The sequence below is a fragment of the Gossypium hirsutum genome, chromosome A06 (assembly GCF_007990345.1).
Source record: "Gossypium hirsutum isolate 1008001.06 chromosome A06, Gossypium_hirsutum_v2.1, whole genome shotgun sequence".
NCBI lineage: Eukaryota > Viridiplantae > Streptophyta > Magnoliopsida > Malvales > Malvaceae > Gossypium > Gossypium hirsutum.
Genome location: NC_053429.1, coordinates 13,629,311 through 13,650,161, shown reverse-complemented (window position 1 = coordinate 13,650,161; position 20,851 = coordinate 13,629,311).

Sequence of the window (20,851 nt, the reverse complement as noted above, 5' to 3'; positions counted from 1 at the left end):
GCAATTGTAAATTGCAAAAGAAAAACCATCGATTTGAGGTGTGTAAATAACGAGATAATCCGAGTTGAGTCTACTGACTTGAATAGGTTGTCAGCTGTAATATCATCGATGTTGGCTCAGAAATATGTAAGAAAGGGGTGTGAAGCATACCTTGCGTATGTACTTGATGACAAAGAGTTAGAAAAGAAGCCTGAATCTGTGCCAGTGGTTTGTGAATACTCGAATGTTTTTCCCGAAGAATTACCGGGTTTCCACCTGTTCGGGAGGTAGAGTTTGGTATTGAGCTTGTACCTGGGACTACACCGATTTTGATAGCTCTGTATCGTATGGCACCAACTGAGTTAAAAGAGTTAAAAGCTTAGTTGCAAGTGTTGACGGATAGAGGTTTCGCTCGACCAAGTTACTCACCTTGGGGTGCACCAGTATTGTTTGTGAAAAAAAAGGACGGAACCATAAGGTTGTGCATCAACTATCGTCAGCTGAATAAAGTGACATTAAAGAATAAATATCTGTTACCGCGTATTGATGATTTATCTGATCAACTAAAGGGAGCCTCGGTGTTTTCAAAGATAGATTTGAGATCGGGTTATTACCAGTTGCGAATTCGAGATTCGGATATACCCAAAACTGCTTTCAGAATGAGATACGATCACTACGAGTTCTTAGTGATGCCGTTTGGGCTCACTAATGCCCCTGCAGTATTCATGGATTTGATGAATCGTATCTTCAGACAGTATTTGGACCGGTTTGTAGTTGTGTTTATTGATGACATATTGGTCTATTCAAGAGATGAGACCGAACATGCTGAACACCTGAGATTAGTGTTGCAGATTTTACGGGATAAACAGTTATATGCTAAGTTCAGTAAGTGCGAGTTCTGGTTAAGAGAGGTTAGCTTCTTGGGTCATGTGGTGTCTGCATTGGGCATTCGAGCTGACCCGAGCAAAATTTTAGCCATACTTAACTGGAAGCCTCCGAGAAATATTACTGAGGTTCGGAGCTTTTTGGGACTTGCCGGTTACTACCGACAATTTGTAAAAGGTTTCTCGATGATAGCCACACCAATGACGAAGCTACTTTAGAAAGATGTTAAGTTCGAATGGTTCGAAAAATGTCAGAAAAGTTTCGATCAACTAAAAACTTTCTTGACCAAAGCTCCAGTGCTAGTGCAGCCCGAATCAGGCAAAGAGTTTGTCATTTATAGTGATGCATCCCTGCTTGGGTTGGGTTGCGTATTGATGCAAGAGGGTCGAGTTGTAGCTTATGCGTCGAGACAATTGAAGCCACATGAGAAAAATTATCCGACCCATGATCTCGAACTAGCTGCCATCGTATTCGCTTTGAAAATATGGCGACATTACTTATTTGGTGAGAAGTGCCATGTATATTCGGATCACAAAAGTCTCAAATATTTGATGACTCAAAGAGACTTAAATCTGCGACAAAGACGTTGGCTCGAGTTGTTAAAAGATTATGAACTTGTCATTGACTATCACCCGGGAAAGGCTAATGTGGTTGCGGATGCCTTAAGTCGAAAATCACTGTTTACTTTACGAGCGATGAATGTACACTTGTCTGTTCTATTCGGCAATGTGTTAGTAGTTGAATTAAAGGCCAAACCATTGTTGATTCATCAAATTCGTGAAGCTCAGAAAGCCGATGATGAATTGGTTGCAAAATAGGCTAAATGTGTTTCGAATATGGAATCAGAATTCCAAATTGATGATGACGATTGTTTGAGGTTCAGAAGTCGTTTGTGTGTTCCAAGAAATTCAGAACTTATTTTGATGATTCCGAATGAAGCTCATTGTAGCCGAACGTCGATTCACCCGGGAAGTACGAAAATGTACAATGACTTGAGACGTCAGTTTCGGTGGCATGGCATGAAACGAGACATTTACGATTTTGTTTTGAAGTGTTTAATATGTCAACAAGTGAAAGCGGAACACCAAGTGCCTACGGGTTTACTTCAGCCGATCATGATACCTGAATGGAAATGGGATCGAGTCACGATGGATTTTGTATCTGGGTTGCCATTGTCGGCAAGTAAGAAAGATGCGATTTGGGTGTTGTTGATAGACTGACTAAGTCGGCTCACTTTATCCCCGTACGTACGGATTTTTCATTGGATAAACTAGCGGAATTGTATGTTTCTCAGATTGTAAGATTACACGGGGTACCTATTTCTATTGTGTCGGATAGAGATCCGAGGTTCACCTCGCGATTTTGGAAGAAATTGCAAGAAGCTTTGGGTACCAAGTTGCATTTTAGCACCGCTTTTCATCCACAAACTGATGGTCAATCCGAGTGGATAATTCAGATACTTGAGGATATGTTGAGATGTTGCATCCTCGAGTTTAGTGGTTCATGGGAGCGGTATTTACCTTTGATTGAATTCGCTTACAATAATAGTTTTCAATTAAGTATTAATATGGCGCCTTACGAGGCTTTGTACGGTCGTAAATGCCATACACCATTGTTTTGGACCGAGCTCGGTAAAATTAAAATTTTCGGAGTTGATTTGATTAAAGATGCTGAACAAAAAGTAAAAGTAATCCGTAAAAGTCTGAAGGCAGCCACAGATCGTCAGAAGTCGTACACGGATTTGAAACGAAGAGATATTGAGTATCAGGTGGGAGACAAAGTGTTTCTTAAAGTTTCACCTTGGAAAAAGATACTCAGATTTGGCCGTAAGGGCAAATTGAGTCCGAGATTCATTGGGCCGTATGAAATCTCCAAACGAGTTGGTCCAGTTGCATATAGGTTGCTTTTACCCCCTGAACTTGAAAGGATCCACAACGTTTTTCATGTTTTGATGCTTCGGCGTTACAGATCTGATCCTTCGCACATAATAAGTCCCTCCGAGGTTGAAATTCAAGCCGATATGAGTTATGAAAAAGAACCAATTCGTATCCTAGCTCGTGAAGTGAAAGAGTTGTGAAACAAAAAGGTTCCGTTAGTAAAGGTGTTATGGCTCAAACACAGAATCGAAGAAGCTACTTGGGAAACCAAGAACTCTATGAGAGAACGATACCCAAACCTATTTACCGGTAAGATTTTCGGGGACGAAAATTTCATAAGTGGGGGAGCGTTGTGACAGCCCTAATGTGACCTTAGTCGGGAAGTGGTTTCGGGACCACAAAACCGAGTCATAAAAATAATTAGCTGTCATATTTGATGCTTATTATATGTATATATGCATGTGTGAAATTTTCATATTTGAATTTTGTTTAATTGTAGGTGAATTTTAGTAAATAGGACTTATGTGAGAAAATTTAGAAATGTGCTAGGCAAATGTAAAGTGGCCTATTAATGCATGTTATAGAAATGATGGGTTTGCATGTCAAATTGCCCAAAATTTGAGCTAGTGGCCGGCCATGCTATGGGTCATAGCATATTTTAAGCATGGTGTGTTAATGTTTCATGCTGGAAAGAATAAAATAAAAGAGTTAGTAATAAAATAAGGGGATGAAGGGTGAAGAAAAGAAAAGAAAAAGGTATCACCTTGTTCTTCTTAGCCGTACAAGAAGAAGAAAAAGAGGGGGGGCATTTGGCCTTTTGAATGAAGAGAAGGTTAGTAAATTTTGTTAATCTTTCTTTTGAAATCTTAGTTTGTTCAGGTTAATCATCATGTTTTTCTTACCTAGCCATACTAAAATTTTGAATTTATAGGGGTTGGATGGAACTTTCGGTTATGGTATGTGTGAGAAGAACTTGATTTTTCTTTCTTTCTTACCCTTAAGTTTTGATGGATAAAGAAACAAAAAGATTGTTGATGAAAGAAATTAATCTAGTTAAAACTTTAAACTAATAACACCCATGTGTGTGATAGCCGAACATAGACTTTGTTTAAAGTCTTGATCAAAGGCCGGTTAAGTGTCTTGAAATGGATATCTAAGGTGTTAAAAAATAAAACTCTTGATGACTTGGGTTAAATAGCATTCTGTCATCTTAGGTTAATATTAAGGTAAGGAGCTTATACTAGTGATAGCCGAATTAAAGAATGCTTGATGTCATGAGTAAATGTTATTCATGCTATTTGGATGAGAAATGGTAGTTAGGTGAAGTAGAGTCTAGCAAATGAGCACATATGTGCATTAGTTGCTAAATGGAGAAAAATCGACTAACAAGTGTGTACTAAGGCCGAATATGACTTGGAATATTATTGAGTGAGGTATGTGTTTTGAATTGATGGAATGGAGAGGATGCTTTAATTGTGTTATGAACAATTATATGTTAAACTAAGGGTTCGCTAAGCTAGCTATTAAGGTGAAGTGCAAATGTTAGTATTTGATTACTAGTGTATATATATGTGTATTCGCCGAGTTTTGAACTTGAAACAAAATGGTATTTAGTCAATACAAGTAACCATATTTGTGGAATGTATTAAGTATATAATCGGCCTCAACATAGACATGCATATTCGGCCACATGAATGAATACATAGATTGATGTTGTACGTTCGGCTATAGGTAAGCATATTGATGGCCTTATCTTGACTTAGAAAATCGGCTAAAAGGGAATATTGGCTAAAATGTTGAATTTGATTCATGATTTCATACATATATGACTCTAATGCCTAATATATATATGGGCTAAGTACCCTAAATTCCTCCTTGATGTTCAAAATGATTAAATCAATTTATTTGTTAAATTAAGCTCAAGAGCAAAGGGGGACTAAATCCGATAAAGGAAAGGAAAAGGTGATCGAATAGCCGTTAAAATCGTTCGACAACATCCGAGGTAAGTTTTCAAGTAATGGAACTTAGATTATGACTCGATTAGATCATGTTATATAGCGAATTAAAACCATGCTCTTTGTATGTGGCTATTGAGCTGAAAATGGTAATGGTAGATAAGTGCCTTGTGTCTGAGTTCTAGTAATGATAATGAAATAAAAATGTGTTATGATTTGTGGACATATGTGCATGATTATTCGGATGATAACCGGGCTAAGACCCGAAGGCATTTGTGCGAGTTGCTATATCCGGGCTAAGACCCGAAGGTATTTGTGCGAGTTACCCGAAGGCATTTGTGCGAGTTGCTGTATCCGGGCTAGGACCCGAAGGCATTTGTACGAGTTGTTATATCCGGCTAAATCCCGAAGATACTTGGGTTTGGAAGTGAACGATCTTGCTGTAATAATTTCAATTAACACGCTCATAAAATCCAAACGATAAGGTATGTTTCGTACATGCATCAGAAAAGTCGATTCGTTTTAAATAGTATCCGTTAAATTGAGTAATGAATTTTCAGCCTCTAGATAGGTTTGATACCTTGTGTATGAATATATTGGTTGAAGTGTAAAGTAAGTATGATTATGAAAGTGTGCATATATGAAGTTATTCATTTAGCTATATGAATGTTATACCTTAGGCGAAACTAATTTCATTATTCAAAACTTACTAAGCATTAAATGCTTACTCCATTCTTTGAATCTCTGTTTTATCGATTTTGGTTCGTCAGCTATCGGACTCGGGATTGTCGAAGTCGAAGTCGTCCACACTATCAAAGCCCTTTTGGTACACTTTTGGTTGAACTCTGAAAATGGCATGTATAGGACTACTCTTTTTGTTGTTGGTCATGGACCCTTTGGTTTTGTATAAATTTGGATAGCCATGCGAAAATGGCTTATATATACTTTGAGCATAGCATTATAATCGTTTTGTATGTTGTTCATTGAGAGGTATGGAAATGTTTGGTAACGATTAGCCATTGGAATGGTTAATCATGATCATTTTGGTGCTATGTATGACAACCTCTAGTTGATTCATGGAAAACCATGAAATAGGTAAAGTTTGCCTTAAAAACAGATATTGACAGCAGCAGTGGTGTGAATTTGAAAAATTACTAAAAATAGTAGGAATGATATTAAATAGTGAATAAATTATGTAATTGAACCTTGATGAAGATATTTTCTTATGAAAGTAACAAAACGATCATATGAGCTATATTTTATGAGATGTCTAAGTTTTCGTGAAACAGGGCCAGAGCGATTTCTGGATCCTCTATTCCGACTTTGGAAATTCACTATAAATTAACCAGAGATAATTAGAAGTCATGCCTTATATGTACAGATTCCTTTTCGAGTCTAGTTTCTTTAGAAACAAACAGCATAAGTATTGAAGCCCTGTACAAGGAGATATCTAAGTCGTAATGCATGAAGGTCAGAGTAGTCGAACCCTGAAACAGGGGAGACTTTAACTAATAAACTGTACTAATTGGCTCAACCAAAAATTCTAGAAAAAATTTGTAGATGGATATATGAGTCTAGTTTCAGGAACAATTTGCGAAACTGGTTTTTGAGTTTTGGAACTCAAGATATGATTTTTAAGGTGACAGTGACGCAGTTAGCCAGCTTGTCTGGAAATTTTTAAAATGGACTGTGAAAATAAGTGAATTTAGTCCGTTAACACCTCGTGTCCGACTCCGGCAACGGTCTCGGGTATGGGGTGTTACAATTAAATGGGTATTAGAGCTACGATTTAGTCGATTCTTGGACTACCGTAATACGTTTGGGTCTAGCTATACATGCCATTATGTGATTATTTGATAGTGTGGTGATTTCTGACAATTGAAAATGTGTTTATTTATAGTAATGGATCCCGATCCCAACTGAGCGGTAGCTGATGATCTTGAGAGTGTAGCGCCTGCTCCCGCACAAGGGACAGCACCGGCAGACTCTCAACCTATTCCTAGTAATCCGAATGATGAAGCTAGACAAGCTTCTTATAGCGTGATGAATGATTGGTTCAACCAATACATTCGAACTAATACGGCTATTCCACAACCTCCATTCCCGACTAATACCACCCGTGAACCTACAATACCTCTGGTAACTGACCAAATAAGGTCAAATAAGCCCCCAGTTGACAGAATCCGAAAACACGGGGCTACTGGATTTAAAGCTACGGACAGCGATGATGCCAAGCAAGCTAAATTTTGGTTGGACAACACTATTCGGGTACTCGATGAGCTATCTTGTACACCCGATGAGTGCCTAAAGTGTACTATCTCCTTGCTACGTGATTCTGCCTACTATTGGTGGAATACGTTGACTTCTGTTGTGCCCAAAGAGCAAGTAACTTGGGAGTTTTTCCAGACCGAGTTTCGGAAAAAGTATATCAGTCAGAGATTCATGGATCACAAACGGAAGGAATTTCTTGAACTTAAACAAGGTTCCATGTCGGTGACCGATTATGAACGAAAGTTTGTAAGGCTTAGCCGGTACGCTCGAGAATGCATTTCTTCAGAAGCCGTGATGTGTAAACGTTTCGAGGATGGACTGAATGATGATATAAAGCTGTATGTTGGCATTTTAGAAATCTGAGAATTTGTGGTACTTGTCGAGCGAGCTTGCAAAGCCGAGGAGCTCAGTATGGAGAAAAGAAAAGCTGATATGGGAGCAAAGGAGTTTCGTAAGAGGTCTTCGGGGAGGCCCTTTCAACAGTCATCAAAGAAATTCAGAGATGATTTAGGTCGATCTAGAGGCACTTCGGGTTTTTCTAGACGAGATCGTGATCGACCCCCTGTGAGTGCACGAGTCACTTCGGTCGCCAGTGTTGGAAATGATCGTCAAGACAGAACGGAGTGTCAGTATTGTGGTAAATGGCATTCGGGGAGTTGTAGATTCCATGACCGCTCCTATTACAAGTGCGGATCAACTTACCACTTTATTAAAGATTGCCCGAGATTGTCTGAACAGAATGTAAATCAGAGTGGGAAACCGGGTGCTACTACTGCTCGGGGTAGACCATCTAGGAATACGGGCAATGCTAGTGGCGGTCAGAGAGGATCTAGAGAAGCTACGACCAGATCTGAGGCTCGTGCTCCTGCTAGAGCTTACGCTATACGTGCACGCGAGGATGCTTCCTCGCCAGATGTTATTACCGATACTTTTACTCTCTTTGATACTAATGTGATTGCTTTGATTGACCCTGGTTCTACTCATTCTTATATATGTGAAACCTTAGTATCCAGTAAGACTCTACCTGTTGAGTCTACTGAGTTTGTAATTCGGGTGTCAAATCCTTTGGGTCGTTACGTGCTTATCGATAAAGTGTGCAAGAAATGTCCCCTAGTAATCCGAGGTTCCTGTTTTCTGGCCGATTTGATGCTTTTACCGTTTGACGAATTTGATGTTATCCTCGGTATGGATTGGTTGACCGTACATGATGCAATTGTAAATTGCAAAAGAAAAACCATCAATTTGAGGTGTGTAAATAACGAGATAATCCGAGTTGAGTCTACTGACTTGAATAGGTTGCCAGCTGTAATATCATCGATGTTGGCTCAGAAATATGTAAGAAAGGGGTGTGAAGCATACCTTGCGTATGTACTTGATGACAAAGAGTTAGAAAAGAAGCCTGAATCTGTGCCAGTGGTTTGTGAATACCCGAATGTTTTTCCCGAAGAATTACCGGGTTTCCACCTGTTCGGGAGGTAGAGTTTGGTATTGAGCTTGTACCTGGGACTACACCGATTTCGATAGCTCCGTATCGTATGGCACCAACCGAGTTAAAAAAGTTGAAAGCTCAGTTGCAAGAGTTGACGGATAGAGGTTTCGCTCGACCAAGTTTCTCACCTTGGGGTGCACCAGTATTGTTTGTGAAAAAGAAGGACGGAACCATGAGGTTGTGCATCGACTATCGTCAGCTGAATAAAGTGACAATAAAGAATAAATATCCATTACCGCGTATTTATGATTTGTTTGATCAACTAAAGGGAGCCTCGGTGTTTTCAAAGATAGATTTGAGATCGGGTTATTACCAGTTGCGAATTCGAGATTCAGATATACCCAAAACTGCTTTCAGAATGAGATACGGTCACTACGAGTTCTTAGTGATGCCGTTTGGGCTCACTAATGCCCCTGCAGTATTCATGGATTTGATGAATCGGATCTTCAGACAGTATTTGGACCGGTTTGTAGTTGTGTTTATTGATGACATCTTGGTCTATTCAAGAGATGAGACCGAACATGCTAAACACCTGAGATTAGTGTTGCAGATTTTACGGGATAAACAGTTATATGCTAAGTTCAGTAAGTGCGAGTTCTGGTTAAGAGAGGTTAGCTTCTTGGGTCATGTGGTGTCCGCATTGGGCATTCGAGTTGACCCGAGCAAAATTTTAGCCATACTTAACTGGAAGCCTCCGAGAAATATTACTGAGGTTCGGAGCTTGTTGGGACTTGCCGGTTACTACCGACGGTTTGTAAAAGGTTTCTCGATGATAGCCACACCAATGACGAAGCTACTTCAGAAAGATGTTAAGTTCGAATGGTCCGAAAAATGTCAGAAAAGTTTCGATCAACTAAAAATTTACTTGACCAAAGCTTCAGTGCTAGTGCAGCCCGAATCAGGCAAAGAGTTTGTCATTTATAGTGATGCATCCCTGCTTGGGTTGGGTTGCGTATTGATGCAAGAGGGTCGAGTTGTAGCTTATGCGTCGAGACAATTGAAGCCACATGAGAAAAATTATCTGACCCATGATCTCGAACTAGCTGCCATCGTATTCGCTTTGAAAATATGGCGACATTACTTATTTGGTGAGAAGTGCCATGTATATTCGGATCACAAAAGTCTCAAATATTTGATGACTCAAAGAGACTTAAATCTGCGACAAAGACGTTGGCTCGAGTTGTTAAAAGATTATGAACTTGTCATTGACTATCACCCAGGAAAGGCTAATATGGTTGCGGATGCCTTAAGTCGAAAATCAATGTTTGCTTTACGAGCGATGAATGTACACTTGTCTGTTCTATTCGAAAATGTGTTAGTAGTTGAATTAAAGGCCAAACCATTGTTGATTCATCAAATTCGTGAAGCTCAGAAAGCCGATGATGAATTGGTTGCAAAACGGGCTGAATGTGTTTCGAATATGGAATCAGAATTCCAAATTGATGATGACGATTGTTTGAGGTTCAGAAGTCATTTGTGTGTTCCAAGAAATTCAAAACTTATTTTGATGTCTGAATGAAGCTCATTGTAGCCGAACGTCGATTCACCCGGGAAGTACGAAAATGTACAACGACCTGAGACGTCAGTTTTGGTGGCATGGCATGAAACGAGACATTTCCGATTTTGTTTCGAAGTGTTTAATATGTCAACAAGTGAAAGTGGAACACCAAGTGCCTACGGGTTTACTACAGCCGATCATGATACCTGAATGGAAATGGGATCGAGTCACGATGGATTTTGTATCTGGGTTGCCATTGTCGGCAAGTAAGAAAGATGCGATTTGGGTTGTTGTTGATAGACTGACTAAGTCGGCTCACTTTATCCCCGTACGTACGGATTTTTCATTGGATAAACTAGCGGAATTGTATGTTTCTTAGATTGTAAGATTACACGGGGTACCTATTTCTATTGTGTCGGATAGAGATCCGAGGTTCACCTCGCGATTTTGAAAGAAATTACAAGAAGCTTTGGGTACCAAGTTGCTTTTTAGCACCGCTTTTCATCCACAAACTGATGGTCAATCCGAGCGGATAATTCAGCTACTTGAGGATATGTTGAGATGTTGCAGCCTCGAGTTTAGTGGTTCATGGGAGCGGTATTTACCTTTGATTGAATTCGCTTACAATAATAGTTTTCAATCAAGTATTAAGATGGCGCCTTACGAGGCTTTGTACGGTCGTAAATGCCGTACACCATTTTTTTGGACCGAGCTCGGTAAAAGTAAAATTTTCGGAGTTGATTTGATTAAAGATGCTGTACAAAAAGTAAAAGTAATCCGTAAAAGTCTGAAGGCAGCCACGGATCTTCAGAAGTCGTACGCGGATTTGAAACGAAGAGATATTGAGTATCAGGTGGGAGACAAAGTGTTTCTTAAAGTTTCACCTTGGAAAAAGATACTCAGATTTGGCCGTAAGGGCAAATTGAGTCCGAGATTCATTGGGCCGTATGAAATCTCCAAACGAGTTGGTCCAGTTGCATATAGGTTGCTTTTACCCCCTGAGTTGAAAGGATCCACAACGTTTTTCATATTTCGATGCTTCGGCGTTACAGATCTGATCCTTCGCACATAATAAGTCCCTCCGAGGTTGAAATTCAAGCCGATATGAGTTATGAAGAAGAACCAATTCGTATCCTAGCTCGTAAAGTGAAAGAGTTACGAAACAAAAAGGTTCCGTTAGTAAAGGTGTTATGGCTCAAACATGGAATCGAAGAAGCTACTTGGGAAACCGAGAACTCTATGAGAGAACGATACCCAAACCTATTTACCGGTAAGATTTTCGGGGACGAAAATTTCTTAAGTGTGGGAGAGTTGTGACAGCCCTAATGTGACCTTAGTCGGGAAGTGGTTTCGGGACCACAAAACCGAGTCATAAAAATAATTAGCTGTCATATTTGATGCTTATTATATGTATATATGCCTGTGTGAAAATTTCATATTTGAATTTTGTTTAATTGTAGGTGAATTTTAGTAAATAGGACTTATGTGAGAAAATTTAGAAATGTGCTAGGCAAATGTAAAGTGGCCTATTAATGCATGTTATAGAAATGATGGGTTTGCATGTCAAATTACCCAAAATTTGAGCTAGTGGCCGGCCATGCTATGGGTCATAGCATATTTCAAGCATGGTGTGTAAATGTTTCATGTTGGAAAGAATAAAATAAAAGAGTTAGTAATAAAATAAGGGGATGAAGGGTGAAGAAAAGAAAAAAAAAGGTATCACCTTGTTCTTCTTAGCCGTACAAGAAGAAGAAAAAGAGGGGGGGCATTCAGCCTTTTGAATGAAGAAAAGGTTAGTAAATTTTGTTAATCTTTCTTTTGAAATCTTAGTTTGTTCAGGTTAATCATCATGTTTTTCTTACCTAGCCATTCTAAAATTTTGAATTTAGAGGGTTGGATGGAACTTTCGGTTATGGTATGTGTGAGAAGAACTTGATTTTTCTTTCTTTCTTACCATTAAGTTTTGAAGGATAAAGAAACAAAAAGATTGTTGATGAAAGAAATTAATCTAGTTAAAACTTTAAACTAATAACACCCATGTGTGTGATAGCCGAACATAGACTTTGTTTAAAGTCTTGATCAAAGGCCGGTTAAGTGTCTTGAAATGGATATCTAAGGTGTTAAATAATAAAACTCTTGATGACTTGGGTTAAATAGCATTCGGTCATCTTAGGTTAATATTAAGGTAAGGAGCTTATACTAGTGATAGCCGAATTAAAGAATGCTTGATGTAATGAGTAAATGTTGTTCATGTTATTTGGATGAGAAATGGTAGTTAGGTGAAGTAGAGTCTAGCAAATGAGCACATATGTGCATTAGTTGCTAAATGGAGAAAAATCGGCTAACAAGTGTGTACTAAGGCCGAATATGACTTGGAATATTATTGAGTGAGGTATGTGTTTTGAATTGATGGAATGGAGAGGATGCTTTAATTGTGTTATGAACAATTATATGTTAAACTAAGGTTTGCTAAGCTAGCTATTAAGGTGAAGTGCAAATGTTAGTATTTGATTACTAGTGTATATATATGTGTATTCACCGAGTTTTGAACTTGAAACAAAATGGTATTTAGTCAATACAAGTAACCATATTTGTGGAATGTATTAAGTAAATAATCGGCCTCAACATAGACATGCATATTCGGCCACATGAATGAATACATAGATTGATGTTGTACGTTCGGCTATAGGTAAGCATATTGATGGCCTTATCTTGACTTAGAAAATCGGCTAAAAGGGAATATTGGCTAAAATGTTGAATTTGATTCATGATTTCATACATATATGACTCTAGTGCCTAATATATATATGGGCTAAGTACCTTAAATTCCTCCTTGATGTTCAAAATGATTAAATCAATTTATTTGTTAAATTAAGCTCAAGAGCAAAGGTGGACTAAATCCGATAAAGGAAAGGAAAAGGTGATCGAATAGCCATTGAAATCGTTCGACAGCATCCGAGGTAAGTTTTCGAGTAATGGAACTTAGATTATGACTCGATTAGATCATGTTATATAGCGAATCAAAACCATGCTCTTTGTATGTGGCTATTGAGCCGAAAATGGTAATGGTAGATAAGTGCCTTGTGTCTGAGTTCTAGTAATGATAACGAAATAAAAATGTGTTATGATTTGTGGACATATGTGCATGATTATTCGGATGATAACCGGGCTAAGACCCGAAGGCATTTGTGCGAGTTGCTATATTCGGGCTAAGACCCGAAGGTATTTGTGCGAGTTGCTATATCCGGGCTAATACCCGAAGGCATTTGTGCGAGTTGCTGTATCCGGGCTAGGACCCGAAGGCATTTGTACGAGTTGTTATATCCGGCTAAATCCCGAAGATACTTGGGTTTGGAAGTGAGCGATCTTGCTGTAATAATTTCAATTAACACGCTAATAAAATCCAAACGATAAGGTATGTTTCGTACATGCATCGGAAAAGTCGATTCGTTTTAAATAGTATCCGTTAAATTGATTAATGAATTTTCGGCCTCTAGATAGGTTTGATACCTTGTGTATGAATATATTGGTTGAAGTGTAAAGTAAGTATGATTATGAAAGTGTGCATATATGAAGTTATTCATTTAGCTATATGAATGTTATACCTTAGCCGAAACTAATTTCATTATTCAAAACTTACTAAGCATTAAATGCTTACTCCGTTCTTTGAATCTCTGTTTTATAGATTTTGGTTCGTCAGCTATCGGACTCGGGATTGTCGAAGTCGAAGTCGTCCACACTATCAAAGCCCTTTTGGTACACTTTTGGTTGAACTCTGAAAATGGCATGTATAGGACTACTCTTTTTGTTGTTGGTCATGGACCCTTTGGTTTTGTATAAATTTGGATAGCCATGCGAAAATGGCTTATATATACTTTGAGCGTAGCATTATAATCATTTTGTATGTTGTTCATTGAGAGGTATGGAAATGTTTGGTAACGATTAGCCATTGGAATGGTTAATCATGATCATTTTGGTGCTATGTATGACAACCTCTAGTTGATTCATGGAAAACCATGAAATAGGTAAAGTTTACCTTAAAAACAGATGTTGACAGCAGCAGTGGTGTGAATTTGAAAAATCACTAAAAATAGTAGGAATGGTATTAAATAGTGAATAAATTATGTAATTGAACCTTGATGAAGATATTTTCATATGAAAGTAACAAAACGATCATATGAGCCATATTTTATGAGATGTCTAACTTTTCGTGAAACAGGGCCAGAGCGATTTCTGGATCCTCTATTCCGACTTTGGAAATTCACTATAAATTAACCAGAGATAATTAGAAGTCATGCCCTATATGTACAGATTCCTTTTCGAGTCTAGTTTTTTAGAAACAAACGGCATAAGTATTGAAGCTCTGTACAAGGAGATATCTAAGTCGTACTGCATGAAGGTCAGAGTAGTCGAACCCTGAAACAGGGGAGAATTTAACTAATAAACTGTTCTAATTGGCTCAACCAAAAATTCTAGAAAAAAATTTGTAGATGGATATATGAGTCTAGTTTCAGGAACAATTTGCGAAACTGGTTTTTGAGTTTTGGAACTCAAGATATGATTTTTAAGGTGACAGTGACGCAGTTAGCCAGCTTGTCTGGAAATTTTTAAAATGGACTGTGAAAATAAGTGAATTTAGTCCGTTAACACCTCGTGTCCGACTCCGGCAACGGTCTCGGGTACGGGGTGTTACAATTAAATGGGTATTAGAGCTACGGTTTAGTCGATTCTAGGACTACCGTAATACGTTTGGGTCTAGCTATACATGCCATTTTGTGATTATTTGATAGTGTGGTGATTTCTGACAATTGAAAATGTGTTTATTTATAGTAATGGATCCCGATCCCAACTGAGCGGTAGCTGATGATCTTGAGAGTGTAGCTGTAACACCCCGAACCCGAAACCAACACCGGAGTCGAACACGAGGTGTTAACTAACTTTAACCCCTTATAAAATTTATTTTCCAGACACTGCCCAATCTGTGTACTAGTCGTTTTTTTAAAAATCATATCTTGAGTTTCGTAACTCAAAAATCAGTTTCGTAATTTTTCCCAGAAACTAGACTCATGTGCCCATCTATGTATTTTTTTCTAGAATTTTTGGTCAGGCCAATTAGTACAGTTTATTAGTCAAAGTCTCCCATGTTGCAGGGGTCGACTACACTGACCTTTGCCCATTACGACTTGGATATCTCCCTGTACGGGGCTTCAATACTGATGCCGTTTGTTTCTATGAAAACTAGACTCAGAGAGGAATCTATACATATATGGTACGACCACTAATTATCTCTGGTTAATTTATAATGAATTTCCAAAGTCGGAGCAGGGAATCCAGAAACCGTTCTGGCCCTGTCCCACAAAAATCTGATTATCTCTTAATATACTGCCCATATGATCTTTTCGTTACTTCCTCATGAAAACAGACTCATCGAGCTTCGATTACATAATTTATTCATCAATTAATTCCACTCCTACTATTTTTAGTGATTTTTCAATCTCATGACACTGCTGCTGCCAGCATCTGTTACGAAAGTAACTAGGTCCATTTCATGCCTACCCTTGATCCAACTCAATCGAACATTCGTGCCATTTTCGCGTGGCTTAAAGTTTACATGCCAAAGTTCAAACACAACGTAATAGCTTATACATGCCAAAATGTTCTTCTAAGCCAACTAAGAAGAAAGTACCAAAACTTGCTATCCGGTGTGATGACTTCGATGACGGCCCGATCACGCAAAAAGAGATGTGTCCAAGAAACCTAGAATAGGTGACAAGGAAACACCGAGTGAGTTTATAACTCAGTAAGTCATAAGCTATGCACTACCATCCATCAATAACATTATCACAAGAGAAAACAAAATGGAACGAGGCTAATTACTCCATCCATTCCGAACCATACCATAGTTCCTCCAACCTATCGATTCAATTTCATATCAATTCATGCATTCACATTCCATATACTCATCAATAGGACATTGAAGCATTTTCATAAATCAATTTATTTTCGTTACAATCAAACGACTAAACGGCCTTTCACCCATCCAACGATAAATTTTATGTACGTGACTTCAAGTATAGTTGTCACATAGGTTCAAACTTACCGAGCTCAACACCAAGTATAAGCATAGCACCTATTAGCCATGTACTCAAGACACTTACCCGATCCGCTGTCCGCGATCGACTCAATAGTGTCGCACACATAGTGTCCATAATGATTCACGAATGCATATTGAGTCCGCACACTCAGTGCTATATAATCAACTCGCACACTTAGTGCTACGTAATCAAATCGCACACTTAGTGCTACATAGTCAAACTCGCACACTTAGTGCCGCATGGTCAATTCGCACACTTAGTGCATCATATTCATTTCGCACACTTAGTGCAACATAGTCAAATCGCACACTTAGTGCTGTACAATTTAATCCCGCGCACTTAGCGCCAATCTCATGGTCATAAATGGTTATACCCGCACGTTTAGTGCCGAGATCAACAACTCAGTACATCTTACCTCTTTTCTTTTCATTCAACAATTTCATCATCACATACGTACATGCATATATATATATGTATATTTATTCATTCCATTCAGCATCAATACATAAACATTATGACCATTTGAAATAATACCAACTACATGCTTAATGACTTACCTTGTGTTGGGTAAGACGGTTCCAACTCGACTACTCAGTGATCTTTTCTTTGCCTTTATCGGATCTAGTTCCCTTTTGCTCTTGAGCTTAAGTTCAACAAAATTTAAAATAGTCATTAATCGACTATTCAAGTATTACTTTCAGAATAATATATATATTGATTTGACCTTCACACACATAGATTATAGTAAGCTTTATAATAGTCAATAAATAACTCATTGGCAAATTTTCATTAATGTTTACAACAAAATCACATATTCACTGTGAGCTGTTTTCCTGAGCAGTAGTCGCTAAATTGTTTATAACTGGAGCTACAAAACTCCAAATCACTAGCCGTTAATTTTCCCTGAATATAGACTCATATATCTTCCATCCATAAAATTTTCAGAATTTTTGGCTTGGCCAATCAATACCAGATTTTTCTTAAAGTTTCCCCTGTTTCACTGTTTGACTATTCTGACCACTCTTCACTACGAATCAAATTTCTCATTTTACAGAATTCAAAATGTGTTGTATTTGATCTCATTTGAAACTAGACTCATTAAGGAGTCTAAGCATATAAATTTTATCTTATAATCATTTTTGTACAATTTATAATGATTTCCTAAAAACAGAACAGGGAATCTAGTAGTCATTTTGACTCAGCCCCACAATACTTCAAATATCTCAAGATCGGTAACTCTTTTGTTTTTATAGTTTCTTTTGTAAGAAAATAGACTCTTCAAGCATTAATGGCATAATTCACTCAGCTTCTAATTCAACTCCTACAAATTATGGCGATTTTCCAAAATCACCTTACTGCTGCTGTCCCCAAACAGATTATTACCAAATCAAATACTAACATTAGCATTTCACCTTAATAGCTAGCTTACCAAGCCTTAATTTAACATATTAATCTTTAACATATCTTTCACTTTTCATCAACAACTATCAAAAAGCTCAAGCACTCATCAATGGCAAAACACAAAATCATCATCAATCCACAAAATTGAACCATGGGTTTTTAGAACTCAAGTCAACTACTAAAACATGCATGCATCTCAAGAACAACATCAAACATACCTTAGTCTAGCAAACCACCATAGCCGATTTTCTCAAGCTCTTCCCCTTCCTGTCTTTCCTCTATTCGGCAAAAGGTGTTCAAGAATGAAAACATTTTTTTTTTGTTTTCTTTCCTCAACTCACGGCAACAAGGGGGGTATGGATGAGACCATTTTTTTTTCATCACCCTTCCTTTTCGTTGTTTAATTACCATGCTCTTTATTTTATTTTTCTTAGCATACATCACTAGCATAACATGTTGGTGACATGTTTCCACCCATAGCATGGCCAGCCACTATGCTTTAATTTGGCTAATTTGACATGCAAGGACAAACACTTTCCCACATATATTAATGGGCCACTTGAACACTTGCCTAGCATATTTCTAAATTGTCTCACATAAGTCCCTACTAATAAATTCCACATACACTGACCAAATTAAAGTATGGAACTATCACACAAGCATTTACGCACATCATAAACACAGAATATAATCTTTAATTATTTATAAGACTCGGTTTTGTGGTCCCGAAACCACTTCCCGACTAGGGTCAATTTTGGGCTGTCACAGTAGCGCCTGCTCCCGCACAAGGGACAGCACCGGCAGACTCTCAACCTATTGCTAGTAATCCGAATGATGAAGCTAGACAAGCTTTTTATAGCGTGATGAATGATTGGTTCAACCAATACATTTGAACTAATACAGCTATTCCACAACCTCCATTCCCGACTAATACCACCCGCGCACCTACAATACCTCCGGTAACTGACCAAATAAGGTCAAATAAGCCCCCAGTTGACAGAATCTGAAAACACGGGGCTACTGAATTTAAAGCTACGGACAGCGATGATGCCGAGCAAGCTGAATTTTGGTTGGACAACACTATTCGGGTACTCGATGAGCTATCTTGTACATCCGATGAGTGCCTAAAGTGTACTATCTCCTTGCTACGTGATTCTGCCTACTATTGGTGGAATACGTTGACTTCTGTTGTGCCCAGAGAGCAAGTAACTTAGGAGTTTTTCCAGACCGAGTTTCGGAAAAAGTATATCAGTCAGAGATTCATGGATCACAAACGGAAGGAATTTCTTGAACTTAAACAAGGTTCCATGTCGGTGACCGATTATGAACGAAAGTTTGTAAGGCTTAGCCGGTACGCTCGAGAATGCATTTCTTCAGAAGCCGTGATGTGTAAACGTTTCGAGGATGGACTGAATGATGATATAAAGCTGTATGTTGGCATTTTAGAAATCTGAGAATTTGTGGTACTTGTCGAGCGAGCTTGCAAAGCCGAGGAGCTCAGTATGGAGAAAAGAAAGCTGATATGGGAGCAAAGGAGTTTCGTAAGAGGTCTTCGGGGAGGCCCTTTCAACAGTCATCGAAGAAATTCAGAGATGATTTAGGTCGATCTAGAGGCACTTCGGGCTTTTCTAGACGAGATCGTGATCGACCCCCTGTGAGTGCACGAGTCACTTCGGTCGCCAGTGTTGGAAATGATCGTCGAGACAGAACAGAGTGTCAGTATTGTGGTAAATGGCATTCGGGGAGTTGTAGATTCCATGACCTCTCCTGTTACAAGTGGGAAACCGGGTGCTACTACTGCTCGGGGTAGACCATCTAGGAATACAGGCAATGCTAGTGGCGGTCAGAGAGGATCTAGAGATGCTACGACCAGATCTGAGGCTCGTGCTCCTGCTAGAGCTTACGCTATACGCGCACGGGAGGATGCTTCCTCGCCAGATGTTATTACCGATACTTTTACTCTCTTTGATACTAATGTGATTGCTTTGATTGACCCTGGTTCTACTCATTCATATATATGTGAAACCTTAGTATCCAGTAAGACTCTACCTGTTGAGTCTACTGAGTTTGTAATTCGGGTGTCAAATCCTTTGGGTCGTTACATGCTTATCGATAAAGTGTGCAAGAAATGTCCCCTAGTAATCCGAGGTTCCTGTTTTCTGGACGATTTGATGCTTTTACCGTTTGACGAATTTGATGTTATCCTCGGTATGGATTGGTTGACCGTACATGATGCAATTGTAAATTGCAAAAGAAAAACCATCGATTTGAGGTGTGTAAATAACGAGATAATCCGAGTTGAGTCTACTGACTTGAATAGGTTGCCAGCTGTAATATCATCGATGTTGGCTCAGAAATATGTGAGAAAGGGGTGTGAAGCATACCTTGCGTATGTACTTGATGACAAAGAGTTAGAAAAGAAGCCTGAATCTGTGCCAGTGGTTTGTGAATACCCGAATGTTTTTCCCGAAGAAATACCGGGTTTCCACCTGTTCGGGAGGTAGAGTTTGGTATTGAGCTTGTACCTGGGACTACACCGATTTCGATAGCTCCGTATCGTATGGCACCAACCGAGTTAAAAGAGTTGAAAGCTCAGTTGCAAGAGTTGACGGATAGAGGTTTCGCTCGACCAAGTTTCTCACCTTGGGGTGCACCAGTATTGTTTGTGAAAAAGAAGGACGGAACCATGAGGTTGTGCATCGATTATCGTCAGCTGAATAAAGTGACAATAAAGAATAAATATCCGTTACCGCGTATTGATGATTTGTTTGATCAACTAAAGGGAGCCTCGGTGTTTTCAAAGATAGATTTGAGATCGGGTTATTACCAGTTGCGAATTCGAGATTCGGATATACCCAAAACTGCTTTCAGAACGAGATACGGTCACTACGAGTTCTTAGTGATGCCGTTTGGGCTCACTAATGCCCCTGCAGTATTCATGGATTTGATGAATCGGATCTTCAGATAGTATTTGGACCGGTTTGTAGTTGTGTTTATTGATGACATCTTGGTCTATTCAAGAGATGAGACCGAACATGCTGAACACCTGAGATTAGTGTTGCAGATTTTACGGGATAAACAGTTATATGCTAAGTTCAGTAAGTGCGAGTTCTGGTTAAGAGAGGTTAGCTTCTTGGGTCATGTGGTGTCTGCATTGGGCATTCGAGTTGACCCGAGCAAAATTTTAGCTATACTTAACTGGAAGCCTCCGAGAAATATTACTGAGGTTCGGAGCTTTTTGGGACTTGCCGGTTACTACCGACGGTTTGTAAAAGGTTTCTCGATGTTAGCCACACCAATGACGAAGCTACTTCAGAAAGATGTTAAGTTCGAATGGTCCGAAAAATGTCAGAAAAGTTTCGATCAACTAAATACTTACTTGACCAAAGCTCCAGTGCTAG